We start from the raw sequence: 14295 nt of genomic DNA, 5'->3' as shown, positions 1-14295 counted from the left end.
GCGGCGTGTGTTGCGGAGTTAGCCAAATTACGGGTCTTTGCTGGGGGACGCGCCGAATGGGACGGCCGGAGCAACGGCGCGCCGCCGGCAGCCGATCACGGACGCCATGGTTAGGCTATGTTCAGATTACCGACGCAATACCCGTATCGACACCCATGGCCGTACAAATGTCATGTCACGCAGTTCGGTTGGCTGAGGCGTGAAATGACGTCATTATTTAAAGTTATTTCGACAGTTGCGGCAACAGTCTGAACCCGGCCTTCCACAAACAGTAAGGTGCTTACGACGCGGGAGGGACACAGGCCGTTCCATGTTTTTTAGATGCAGAGCATCTGATTCACTCGCCATGTCCCTCCGGCGTCGTCGTCGTTGTTGTCGGCGTTGTCCACCCCTCTGCCATTCTCCTCGCCGCGCGAGCTGCGCTCTCCGCCGCTCACCCCCTCTCCTCTCCGATAACGAACACTCTCTCGCGAGGGGCATTGGATTGGATTGGCTTGGCTTGGCTTGGCTTGGATTCGGTTGGATTGGATTTGGATTGGATTGGATTAAAGTGGATTGTGTTGGATTGTGTTGCGTCATAGCCGCGGCACGTTGCGTCATAGCCGTGGCAGACGCGGTGGGGCCGGCGCATGTGCAGTACTCTCTCTTCCGCGGTTTCCTCTCCTTCGGGCGCGCTGCGCATATAACCGGTGTGCCGTCCTCCGGCGAAGCAACATCCACGCTTGGCTCAAACACCTAGAGTCCACGCCGCTTTACAAGTACGCCAACGTCGTCATCGACTGGGACCAGCTTACGCAGTCCCCTCAACGTTATGCGCGCTATAAAACGCGTTCCCTTCGCCGCTCCGCCTATGCGTCGCATCTACATAGGGGTTCCCGCGAGGGGAGGTGGGAGTTTTTTGCAACAAAGCTTTGATCGGTCAGAGGTTCATTCAGCTAATTGGCTAGGAAATATGCTCCATCGCACATTACGACAAACGTGTTTTGTTTCGTGCACTCCACGGTCTGTGTCCAGCTTTGCAGGTCATTCTTCTTCACAGTGTGGAACAGGGTGTCGAACCGGAACCGGAACCGAACCGGAAACCGGAACCGAACCCGAATTTTCGCCCGGAACCGGAACTGAACCGGAACCGTATTTTTTCCGCCATTTTGGAACTGAACTCGAACCGGAACGAATCGAAGGAACCGTTCCGAACCAGTTCCGGGGCCTCAAAAATGTGATTTCTAGTTTTCCATTTCGGTACCCTACCTTGCGTCTGAAGATATTTTGCCACTCGCCAGACAGAACCATGAAATATTTTGCGTAGTCTGCAGTTCCCAAGGCCCATCATGTTCTTTTGTAATTATTGCCCTCAATTAATTGTAAAGTTGTCCGTATATACTATCAGTTTGCGTTAGGTACTGCCCATCGCTCCCAAATATCTTTTACATTTAGCATAACTTAAGTTAAACACATATTACGAGGCAACATATCTTGGAATATTCTTCATGGTTTCTATCTACATGGTGTTTAAAATCGTGTAAAGTTTTCAATGTGTTGTTAATTCGCATGCATCCCTGCCCGCTTGTGAAGGCCTTCAGGGACACCATCAACAATAAATTCATATCTTCCACTTAATCTAGTTTGAATGGGCAGTTATATACAAACAGCACGAAGACACAAATTCTCGCAGTTCTCAAAATTAACGTCACTTTTTCTTGTATACAGTGCCGTTGTGTCCTTTGGTTACTGCTCTAAGAGAACATGGGATATAAAAAAATGGGGAATCTTAATTTCCACTTTTAAAGTATATTTGATAGCATTTTCATGTTATCTTGAATCTGCTCAACCTTACCCAATAGAGGTGGATGGATTGAAGTTGATTAGTGCGGGTTAGTGGGTAGACGGGGGTGAATTAGTTTGGTGAGTGAATGAGCTAATGTGAATAAATGGGACTGGTGCGTTGATTAATTTCTATTAAAGGAATTAGCGGGTCAGTTAAGGCGGATTCGACGGTCGGACCAAACATGATATCTTTGGGGTCCTTGGCATTTGGAAATTTTGCAGCGTTCTCCTTCTCGACCAATCAGGAAATTTTGTCACGCACAAAGTAGCCACAAAGTTATGTGACGACCGCCTGAATGCTATAAAAGGTCTTTCTTTATGCCCGTATTGCGCTATTATGTTGTTGCCATATTAAAATTGACATCTCGGACTAAAGTTAATAACTAATTGCCTAATGCATATTTTATATCCATCAAAGGGTTTTCAGTTGGGAGGGGAGACAGTTGGAAAGAAACTAAACTGCAAGAAAAAAAGGGAGGGACGATCAACTGGTTCGATGCAAGAGACGCCCGATAGCATTCTTCAATACTTTCTCTTTGTGCTATCGTTCTGCAGCCTCCCACAGGTGTAGCATCTCAACCCCCGAACACAGCCCCCTCTAAGATGAGGAAGCGGCGATAGCACGTACGCTTAGCCAAAGCGGCGCCAAAACTCTCGTAACAGACTCTTAGCAGGCGTGGCCCAACTTTGCCAACGGTCGATTGCATGTTACAACACTTCCGATGATCAATCAGAGACCACCAACGAGCCCAGTCACTATTGTATGGGCACCAGCTCATACTGGCATCCCCGGCAAACAAGATCACCAACCTCGCAGTGGTTCGAGATTTGACTCGCTTAGCCAGCGCTGATGAAGCCCGGCCCGAGTGCATGCATCCTGCAGTCACAGACCGGGAAGTTACTCAGCACTATGACCTCTTCCATAGAACGTATTCCTCCCCGCACAAATCGCTACCGATTAACCAGGAAAGATTACTCCGCACCGTGTGGGCATACACCTTCCCACACAACACCAGACTTCACCTCTTTGACGGGACACAACTATCTTTATTTCGTTGCTTCTGTGGACAGCCTGGGAACCACATACACATAGTTGGCGGCTGCGACAAGTGTACCGTATATCCATCCAACCTCCACGTTTCCATGGGGAATTGGGAGACAGTCATGGCCTGCTCCGGCCTGGAAGATCAGTTGCTCTTGATGGAAACGGCTGTCGATTCGGCCCCCTCGAATGAGGACGCCTCTCTGAAATTTTGCCTCGATTGAATTAAACTTCATTCTCTCTCTCTCTCTCTCTCTCTCTCTCTCTCTCTCTCTCTCTCTCTCTCTCTCTCTCTCTCTCTCTCTCTCTCTCTCTCTCCAAGTGATCATTACTGCTGCTTGTGACTTCACTTGGCTATCATCTTTCCTAGAGCCCAATCGCTGTCAGCAGTCGCTGAAGGGCCAATACCAAGTTCCTATCTCCGGTGGTTCCCTATCCAATGCCGTCCTATACGCCTCGAGCGCGGCCTGTAGGGGCGCCACTGAAATCCCCCTAGCGGCCCGTTTCGAAAGCAGGAGCGGGAGTCCCCGGCCCGCTCCCCCCCTGTCGCCGTTGCTTTTGGGGCTCGTTCAAGACAGCGATTTACCGTTTGTCCCCGTTCGAAATACCGAATAACGTGGAGCAGGAACTCTGTTTGCAAGCCTGGTGGGTTCACGAGAGTATAAACGTTTATGACGCGATCTTAGAAAGATCTATATGAGCGCCGGGCGTGTGTCACAGGCCAGCGTCCCGAAGCGAGCATTTGCATGCAGCTGATTGCGATTCCGCTGCCCTGAAATTTAGTGGCAGTGTCTCTGTAAGCAGTGTTTCATCCGATGGTCATGTTGCGGCCATACACACTATGATGTAAATCGACTTTGTGCACTACAAAATCTAGCGGAGCACTCATACCTGACAGCACGCAAGTTACGCCTGCCAATATCACATATCAGATATTACTCAGTACCCTGAACAAGCCAATGCGGCATAAATTTCGCAAACATTGTACCTAAGAAGTACGATGGATAATGCAAAATTACACTCCGGAGTCAGCACACGACGACAAATTTAATGCTGGGTCGTCTTGTCCCGAGGTGAGCGCTCGCAAAGATTCATCTGTTACATTTATCCTCCACGAGAAGCGCGAAGATGGGCTTATAGAGTAATCCGCGACCGCGACCCAAACGCTTATTCTAAACATCGTCGTATGACACAGGGAGACTGCAGAATCTAGCATAAACCGAAATCAGAGACCCTTATCATATACGACACTCTTCAAACAAGCCCGTGTGTACGAGATTTCGGCGCACGTTAAGGATCAGGTGGTCAAAATTCATCCGGAGTCCTCCACTACGGCGTGCCTCATCGTCTCCGTTGCGTCGACGTGTTAAACCCTGCAATCAATCAATCAACTCTTCCAACGACACCTCGTATTTCTTGTGAACTGCCTACCCTGTATTCTTTGAAAAATGCGTCCGCCGAGTGATCAGCCGATCGTTGAAGGCGAAAAACAAACGAAAAGTGAACACGCAGCTTGTGTGTGTGATTACTAAAACGTTCATTCGTTGATTTCGCTCCGCATTTGTAAACAAACGATAGTTGAGCGCCCTCCTCCTTACCCCCCCCCCCCCCCCCATGTCTAGCGAAATATCAGTGCATTTCGCATCTAGTTGGTCTGGTAAATACTACCTTGCTCAAACAAACGTCTTTAGCATTTCAGAAGCTGCTCTCGGTTTTTTTTTGTTTTATTCCTGTACGACTATTCTATTTATTCCTGACTTGCAGACCATTCATTTTCCCGTGGTTTCATTAACATATACCTTGGTTCTTACTATACGGCATGAGTGGGCACATATCTGACAATGCACAGCCTTTGAGTGTACTTAACATTTTCGCGTGGCTTATATTCCCATAAAAGGCACACGTTTTTGTCAGCTATTGGGTTATCACATCCCCGAAATATATTTTTCTACGACGTACATATTCGAAGCAAAGCCGCATTTGTTGTTTGCGCTGCAAAACGAACCAACCTCTTACAGTGCCAATGTCAGGTCTAAACGAGGTGACAATAAATAGAATTCACTTGTTCTGACGTGTTCGAAGGCGACAGCGGTGATATGCTGCTGCCGTCGCCGACGACCGCAAGAGCGGCCAAGAAGCGCGCAGAACCGCCTCCCCGGGTAGCTCTTAATTGTTGGCGTTCGAGCGCTCTACCAAGACGCAGCTGTTTTTTTAAGCGCCCTAAACGTTCAGTTAGCTTACAGACGTCACCATAACAAGTTATTTAGTGCGCGGAAAGGCAAAGAGAAGCGAAAGAGAACCAAAACACTGCATGACCACCTATCAGCCACGCAGCGCTAATCCCACAAACGCCGCGGAGAAGCGGCGGCAGGCGGCGCAGCGATCGCGAATCTCGAGGCGTATACACGCCGTCCTATTCGCTCCGAGCGCGAACACAGTCGGCCCCTGGCGGCGGCGGGACGAACCGCTCCTAGTGTGGATGGCGCTCTCGCGTCGTCTGCTTTTTCACGTTGCGTGCGGCGCAAGACGCGTGCTGCACACGACAAAACAACCAATATGTGTGCTCGTTTGGCAGTAAGCAATGACATAGTAACCTCTGCGTGCTCGTTTCCTCTAGAAACACAAGAATCAGCGGCCGTTGCGGGTTAATGCGCTGGTTTAATTCCACGAAACATCTTCGCTGTGGTCACCGCTTGAGTGTGAAACGTGTTATAAACATTGCTTCCACACATTGCACTTTTCTCATTGTTGAGTGCAGTCGTCTGCCGTTTCGGGAACGTCGAAGGGTGCTTTTTGAAGGTGGCGTGGTGATTATTTAAAGGATAAAAGTTTAGTACGCGAAACGGGTAAGAAGCGACAAGACCTGTGCATACGCGTGCAAATTCCACACCCTTGTAAAATTGCGCTGTGTCCTTATAGAAAGAAGAAACAAACAAAAACATTTACACTGCACACGACCAGTGCGCTATCGCCCATACATTACCGGACACGTATTTTACACCCGCAAGCGTCTTTGTGATCGTGTCCTTCCCGTACCTTTTCTAAAATAAATACTATTTTTAGACAGTCGTTGGTTATACTCAGGAGGAGGAATAAACATTTATTCAACTGTACCGAGTTGCTAATTTTACGTATTATTTAAAATACGTTTCTATGGATGCGCAAGAGTATTTAGGGGGAATGTTTCGGTAAAATTAAGCAGTTGTGAGTTTGCGTCAGTCATGTGGCATTTTGTGTGTCATTTTCATATATATCATTTTCAAATCCGACATGAATCACCTTGTCCAGAAACGTGTCTCACTCAGCATAACCAAATGCCTAATTTGGTCACGTCTTAACCTGGACCTAAGTTTAAAGAAAGAGGAGAAAACGCGCAATATATAATGCACGTTGTTGCCCACATGTGTGTGGAGTGTGTGCCATGACTCGCTGTTTTTTTTCCCACAATGCTTGCTTTCAACACAATTTTGAAAAAGGCGTCCCACAATTCCTGGACAACCTCGGACCAAAGGGGGCTTAATCATTTTGGAGAATACGTGTACTGCTTTTTCACCGCTGCAGAACACGACGCCTAGTGTAGTTTCGATTGTAAATAATACTGATAACCATAGTTTGGCTTTTCGCGCGTGTTACGTGCGTTCTCTTCTCGCTGCTCTTGCAATGTTGGCAAGACCCCCCCCTCCCCCTTCCCGAAAAAAAATGAAATGCGCAGAATTTCATTTTTTAACCAATCCTCAAGAATTAAATGCCAGGACAAAGGCGATATTCAGTTTACAAAACAAAGTAGTTACCGGGAACCCGTTACGCTGATTTGCAACGAGAAATAAAAAAAAATGTTTTACTACATCTGCAACAGCGCAACTTCATTTATTGCCGCCTTAGGGTTCGTAAGCGACCTTATACGCAAGAATGCAAACACATCTCGCTGTTGCAGGCACCTGTTAGATATTAAAAGGAACGCAAATCGTCAACAGAGCAGCCGTCACAGAAAATTTGTGCTCACTATGAGGTCCCAGAAGCAATTGGTTTGCACACACTAAGCCTGCTTGGCACTTTGCGAAAACCTAGCTAAACATGAGATGTTGATTGTACTGCGTGCGATGACAATTCAATTCGCAAGTTCACTTGCGACGAAAGCCGTAAATAAGTGATCCGAAACCGTTATTCATGAAACCTTCCTTCAGAGTCGCTACAATTTCTTTTAAAAGACCCATTAGGGCGGTTACATTTATATCACTGCGCTGATCAAAATTCAGTAATTTTATGTTGCCTTTTGAACACACAAAAAATATAGTAAGCTCTTAGAAGGAATTTCGGGGTAGTTAAGTAGTGTTACCATTTCAGAACATCCCACAAATGCAAGAATGCGTCATGCTACCAGTGAAAGCGACTGAGATTGCCGTTGTAAACTGAATTTCAGAGATCGAGGCTTTCTGATTTTTTCTATTTATGCTTTTATTGAAGGCTCAAAGCCATAGTCTGGAAAGATCGAGCTTGCTCCACAGCGTACAAGTTCATTGTCACAATTACGGCCATTCTGAGATTCCCGATGAGTCGTCGCGTTTTTTGGCATGATAATGAAAACTGACTGCCGCTTCCATGCTATACATTGAACGTTAAGTAACCGAACTACACCATACCACTCCTGTTTGCACCTTTCGTGCGCACATACGGCGAGAAAAAGGCACGAAGCGCGCCCACAGTGTGCATTCTTACGGGCCGCTCAGCGGAGCATCCACACTAGCAGCGCGACGCTGTCGCCACCTACATGTCGAGCTCGCGGCGAATACACGCCGTCCAAACAGCACAGAGCAACCATTCTTTCTTTCTAACAGCTCTGTTAGCAGATAAAAGATGAGCAGAAGGAAATTTCTCTAAATGCCACGTGCCACGCTTGGCAGTCGGCGCCACATACTCGTCACACTACCATAGAAAACATTTGGCAGGTACCGTTAAAGGAGCTAATCAACACTTTAGATAAACTCGCCGTGGTGGCTCAGTGGCTAAGGCGTTGCGCTGCTGAGCACACAGACGCGGTTTAGATTCCCGGCCGCAGCGGCCGCTTTTCTGATGGAAGCGAAAACATCTGTGTGTCCGAAATTTCGGTGCACGTAAAGGTCCCCAGGTGGTCAAAATTATTTCGGAGCCCTCCACTATGGCGCGACTTGTCGTCGGCGTTGCGTCGGCGCGTTAAACCCAACAATAAATAAATAAATAAATAAATAAATAAATAAATAAATAAATAAATAAATAAATAAATAAATAAATAAATCAACACTTTCGATAAATGCTTTCACTCTTATTCGCATCTGGAAGGACTGCGAAAACTATAGCTATTGCCAGCACAGAGCAACAGTGCGTGATTTGCTCGTCGCTGCGGATACACCTTCCGTTTCTGCTTCGCTTTTGTGGCGTTTTTTAAAGTGGCTATCAAATGCGCTCTATTCTGAAACTTAAGGAAAGCCGGAAAACAGCCGCTACACCGCTGTAATGACGTCATTCAGCGGTCGAAGAACGTGAAGACCGGGAAGTAGAGAAAAATATTTTGAGCAAGTTTCTATGTTATCTGACGAGGAGAGAGCAGTAATTTTTGGCTGAGGTACTATGCGACCCCATAATCTAATGTGTCGGTTGACTACTTTCTGCAAGCACTCAAGATTTAGAAAAAAGTGGAAAAAAGTGTTGCAGGGTCGCTTTAGTTTGGCGAAGACAAAATATTTAGACAAAGAAACCTTCATTATGACTTTGTTGTTATGCCGACTTGATAAGGAAACGAAAAACGAGCACAAAAAATTAACAGAAAAAAACTCGCCAGCTTTTTTTCTTCGAACCCGTTTGAACCCGTTTGAACCGGTTCGAACCGGTTCGAACCGGAACGGAATGGTGCTGTGGAACTGAATCCGAACCGAACCCGAACGGCTTGAACCCGAACCGGAACCGAACCCGAAAAAATTCCGGTTCGACACCCTGGTGTGGAAGGGCACTAATTTTTTTAATGTTGTATGTTTGAAGCACGATTAACTGGGTTTGAAGTAACGAACACTGAAGTAAGAAATGAAACCCGAGTTTTGTTGTTTGTGCAAAGGACATCATTTCTCTACAATGAGATCTGCCCTTTCCTTCTTTGTGCGTAGAAAGCGGCACGAAGCTCAAACCACAGAAAGAGAGGAGTAAAATGTTATTGTGAGTAAACATAAAAGGCGTAGTTGTTCCTCGGTGGGAGAGGGGAATTTCCTCTAGGAACGTTCGGACCTTGGCCGCAGTCTGATCTGCGGGATTGGAGCTGGTAGGCAGGTCCTCCCATTGCCTAAAGTATAGAGTTCAGAGCTTAGACATGAAGCCAAGGTCACGCCACGTGGTACATGGTGTTGAAAGAAAGGCAAAAGGGGCAGGTGAGAGTTAAGGAGTTGAGAGTTGTGGGCATGTTGTGTAAGATTGTTTGTTGTAGAAGGTGTTGGTTTGACGGCGACGGCTTATGTGGGCTTGGTTTTTAGGAAATTTGCATGTAGAGGCGGGCAGAGCAGTCAATGCTGTCGTGGTGGGAGGATGTCGGTGCACCTTGCAAGTACACAGGGATAGGGTTGGGTCTCGGGACCTGCACCCGTGGGAAAATCTAGATGTGCAAGAGTAGTAGTAGTAGTGTCATGCATTGTTGGATGAGGCGGACTTAGCCTTGCATAACTGCCGGCTATTCACTCCGCCTAACCGTCCCGAATACGATATCAGAGACACGCAATGTCACCACATCTCACTTAGTCCTGTGGACGGCAACAATCCCAGCAGGAGACGAGACACCTCTCTTCGCACAATCCTGTAGTCCCTAGGAAAAAATAACGTCCTCCGATGTAGCGTGGGGCACTCCTAGCTTCTGGAGGTCAAGAAAAAAGTTAGTCCGCTCAAGGTTGATTTTGGAGCAGTTCATAATGTAGTGATCAATGTCACCAGTCACACTACACAAGGGGCACAAAAGGGGATGAAACAATGCTGATTTTATGTAGCCAAGCTGGTGTACGGGCTGAGTCTGTTCTTACTCGGTGGAGCAGACCGGCTTCGGCTCTCTTCAGGCCTTTCGTCACGACTGGTTGATGTGCTGGTCGCCGCAGCTGCCTAAAGTGCTCGCGAACGGTGTGTTTCCGTTTGCGTTGGAAATCGCACCGCGTTTGCACCGTCCTTGTATGATAAGGCGTCCTTGGCTAGGCTGTCAGCATGTTCGTTTCCCGCTACACCGACGTGAGACGAGATCCACTTGAAGTGCACGGGGAAGCCTTCATGCTTGAGCCGCTTTAGGAGAACTAGGGATTAGCAACATTTTTTGACAGCCGCACAGACGTACTAGTGTTCCCACTCCTCATATGCTTTCCCCTCCGTCTTCATTTAGTATTATAGTGATTTCTCCTCTGAAATGAATCGAAACCTCATCATTCTGCAACGGTGTACTTGCTGCTTCTATGTGACGGATTTGTATTCTGGCATTTATTTTCCATTTTTTCTCGTTGTTTTCTTTTTGTTTTCACCCCGGCGTTGCTACATTAGATTGATTTTGTGTTTTCCTATTCCTGGATTGTGCATATTTTTACCCACCCCTGCTATTGTCCTGCAGTATTATGAAATAAATAAAATAAAATTCAAAGTCAGCCCTTCACCTGTTGCAGCGGGGTATACCTGTAGAAAAAATTAGTGCCCTTCCACTCTGTGAAGATGGATGACCTGCAAAGCTGGACACAGTTCATGGAGTGCACGAAACGAAACACGTTTGTTGTAATTTGCGGTTGAGCGTACTTCCTAGCCAATTAGCTAAACGAACCTCTTAAGGATCCAAGCTTTGTTCTTGCAGATAAATATGGAGCTGCCTGTGTCGCTCCCGCGTCGTAAGCATCTTGGGCCAGGGCTGGGGCCACCGCCTTGCAAAAGATAGAATTTCTTTTAAATTCAAAAGTCATTCGCGGCACCGCAAACGCGGCTGTCGACACTGTTATTCCTGTACACGCCCGACACCCCGGAAGGTTTTGCCGCTACTCGACGAGCTGAACTTGAGAGAGAGAGAGAGAGAGAGAGAGAGAGAGAGAGAGAGAGAGAGAGAGAGAGAGAGAGAGAGAGAGAGAGAGAGAGAGAGAGAGAGAAAACTTTATTAAACTGAGCTTGCCTTTAGCGTGAGAAGTTGGTGGTCGTTGTTATCAGCCCAACGACGACCGAGGCGGCCCTTGCGATCAGGGAGGTCTGTACCTCCCTGTCGTGGGATGCCAGTGTTTCTCTCCACTGCTCAGGTGTGGTGATTCGGGGATAGGGGTTTTGGGGGCAGGCCCACAGAATGTGGGGTAGGGTGGCTGGGGCTGTGCAGAGGGTGCAGTTCGGTGATGGGACTTGTGTTGGGTGGATTAGGTGCAGGCGGGTTGGGTGTGGGTATGTGTTTGTTTGTATGAGCCTCCAGTCTTGCTCTTGGGCTGTTGTGAGTTCCGGGTGCGGGGGTGCTAGCTTTCGGCGGCAGAGGCGGTAATGTTCCGTAATATCGGTATAGTTAAGGAGACTGTCTCTGGATGACCTTGCCCCGTGGGATGGGTCGGCCGCCACTCCAGCTCGGAGGGTAAGATCTCGAGCCGGAGAGTGTGCGGTTTCGTTCCCTTCCTGTCCCGCATGGACCGGTGTTCAGAGTATGTCTACTGGGATGGGGGGGGGGGATTCTTCTGAAGAATTTTGAGTGCCAGGGATGAAATGTTGCCTTGGGCGAAATTTTGAATAGTGGTTTTGGAATCTGAGATAATTGTGAGGGGCGTGGGGCGTTGCGTCAATGCCACGGCTATTGCTGCACCTCTTCCGCCTCTGCTGTGTTTTTCGTGCGGATGGTTATTGAATGCACTGGTGGTTCGTCTGTGCCTTTCGTTACGACAATGGCGAATGCTGTTTTATGTCGATATTCGGCGGCATCCACAAAGAGGGTGTTTTGACCTGGAGGGTATCTTTTTTGTAGGTATTGTGCCCTAAGTTCTCGTCTGTATTGGTGATGTGTTGGGTGCATATGCTTCGGCAGTGGTTTTATGATTAGGTTGTCTCTTATTTCTAATGGAATGGGCTCTTTCTCAAATGAACCTGAGGTACTTGAGGTGGTAACGGTGGCGCCAGCAGCTTTCCGCTGTTTTTGCGCCCGTTCGCGCTTGTGTTCGCGCCAAAGATTCAATTCGTCATCTTCTTCCACCAAACGAACTGCTACATTCGTTCCATAACTATATAAACCTTGAAGCCCTTGAGCTCTATTCTCGCATACAAACATGTGACTGTCCGTTTCCTACCCCCTCGTTGGCATCATACTGTATTCGTAAGATGTCTATGTAACACATCAACCCACACCCGACCCACTCGATTAAGCAGGACAACCGACTAAGCGCATTGAGCCATGTAATTTCGACATCTTAATCTCGACATCTAAATTTTGACATCTTAATCACAACCGGCATATCATCAGTAGTGGCATGACGCCTAGCTGTGCGTGTGCGTCCCCCTTTTTGCACCCGCAAACCGTGCACGCATAAACCGGTAGCCGGTGGTGGCGCATACTTAGGCGTGAAAGACACCGGCAAAAATGTCGCCCGGGAGGCCTCCCAGGCTGAAACAGAAATATGGGCTCACGCGGCCATTCCAAGAGGGCAAGTTTCCCCTCAACCGGGAGGGATTCGCAGCTACTTTGCGAAGTTGAATTTGAGCTGAAACGGTGACGTCGGGTTAAGGTCGTTTTAGGGGGCAGCCATTTGGCAGCCGTTACCTGGGCTTTGCGAGAGCGGCGTCTGTTTATGTCCGCGTTACCGAGTGAGCGAACGCAGCAGCGACGAAAGAACGATAACGGAGAGGAGCGTGTAGCGAACGGTGAAGTGGAGTACGACACGTGCGGCTACGGCGTCATATCTCTCACTGCCTCTCCCTCACACATGCTTCTTGTGCAGCCACCAAGGAATGCTTTCCTCAGACGCTGTCCCATTCTCCGCTAATCCAAACCACGTGAAGTTTGCGCGGGAGGTTCAAACACGACATGCAACAACATTCTCGCTGCGCCCTTGTGAGGTGCTAATGCGAACCACGTGAAATTTGCGCGGGAGGTTTAAACACGATTTGCATCATGCTGGATGGCGGCGGCGGTGCACTGCGATGTAGCAGCAGAGTAGAGAACGCCTCCGTACGTTCACTGATCACGTGAACACTTCCTGAGCCGCAGCAGAAATGCGCCGGGACCGAGAAGACTGCAGCTCGCGCTGCGCACAAATTTCCTATTAGGGAGTGTAGTAATCGTCAGTCCAATTTTTACGCCCGTCCGTGCTTCTGTTCATTTTTCGCAATCATCTGATAACCGCATACCACCGTTAGCAGCCGGCTGCGCAACTTGCCAAAGGGGCATCGGTGGAGGCGAGCGAGAAAATAGTTGTGAAAGAGGTGTCAGCGGGGGTGAGGAGGAGCCACGGAGCGGCGCCGAGTAAATCGATGACACCGGAATGAAAACTGGGGGGGCTAGACATATACTGCTTTGCAGTAAAAAGAGCAACAGTGAACAAGCCATATGCTCTATTGTGTTCCAAGTGGCTGAACAAATCCAGTACATTATCTTGGGCTCTCAGCCGCTGGCGGAATCCGTTCATGCAGGCAGGAAGCTTTTTCCGATGCTGTAAACACCACATCAGTCGTGCTCAAACTAGCTTTTACATGAGCTCTGAGACACAACGAGTAAGCGATACCGGCCTACATATGATGAGAGGTCTGTCTGCTGTATCCTTGTTAGGTTTAGGAACCGGGGCCACCCAGGCCAGCTTCCACGACGGAATGTCGCCTGTCGTCCAAATATGGTTTAAAAACCTCAGGAGACTGTGCTGTGACTCCAATGGCAAATTAAGCAGCATTTGGTTCATGATGCCGTCAGGGCCAGCTGCACACCGTTTCCGTAAGCTAGCGAGGGCTGTTTGAAGCTCCCTCGGCGTGAATCCATTGCTGAAACTGAGGAGCAAGCGCAAGCTGTCGATGCAATACTGCGTAACTGCAGTGACACGTGTATTACGCATGGTGATTTCGAAGATGCGTAGCGAACTCCTCAGCCAGAAATGGTAAATTCTTGCCTTTGATTAGAGCCATTGCCAGAAACGGCTTGGCAGGGCGCCTTTTGCCAAGAAGGGAGTGACCCACTCCACAGATACGTGGCGGTGGTGTGAATACACTTAATGTTGGGCAAAATGCCGACCATTGATTTCGCCAGAGTTTATTTTTGTAACGCCGAATGGCTGAATTTAGCATATTAAAAGTCGTCTTCGATGCTAAGTCTTTCTTCTGCGTGAGTTGACGCTCCGCCCTTCATCGTGGCGCACAGAGATTTTTAAGCTTAAATCAGGGACCGGCTTGGGCGTCGTGAGCAGCACGGTTGCTGCTTCCTTGCTTGTTGTCATGGTGTTTAATGGGTT

Source organism: Haemaphysalis longicornis, unplaced genomic scaffold, assembly GCF_048455015.1.
Source record: "Haemaphysalis longicornis isolate Haplotype H1 unplaced genomic scaffold, Haemaphysalis longicornis Haplotype H1 scaffold_3, whole genome shotgun sequence".
Classification (NCBI taxonomy): domain Eukaryota; kingdom Metazoa; phylum Arthropoda; class Arachnida; order Ixodida; family Ixodidae; genus Haemaphysalis; species Haemaphysalis longicornis.
This window is presented reverse-complemented; position numbering follows the sequence as displayed.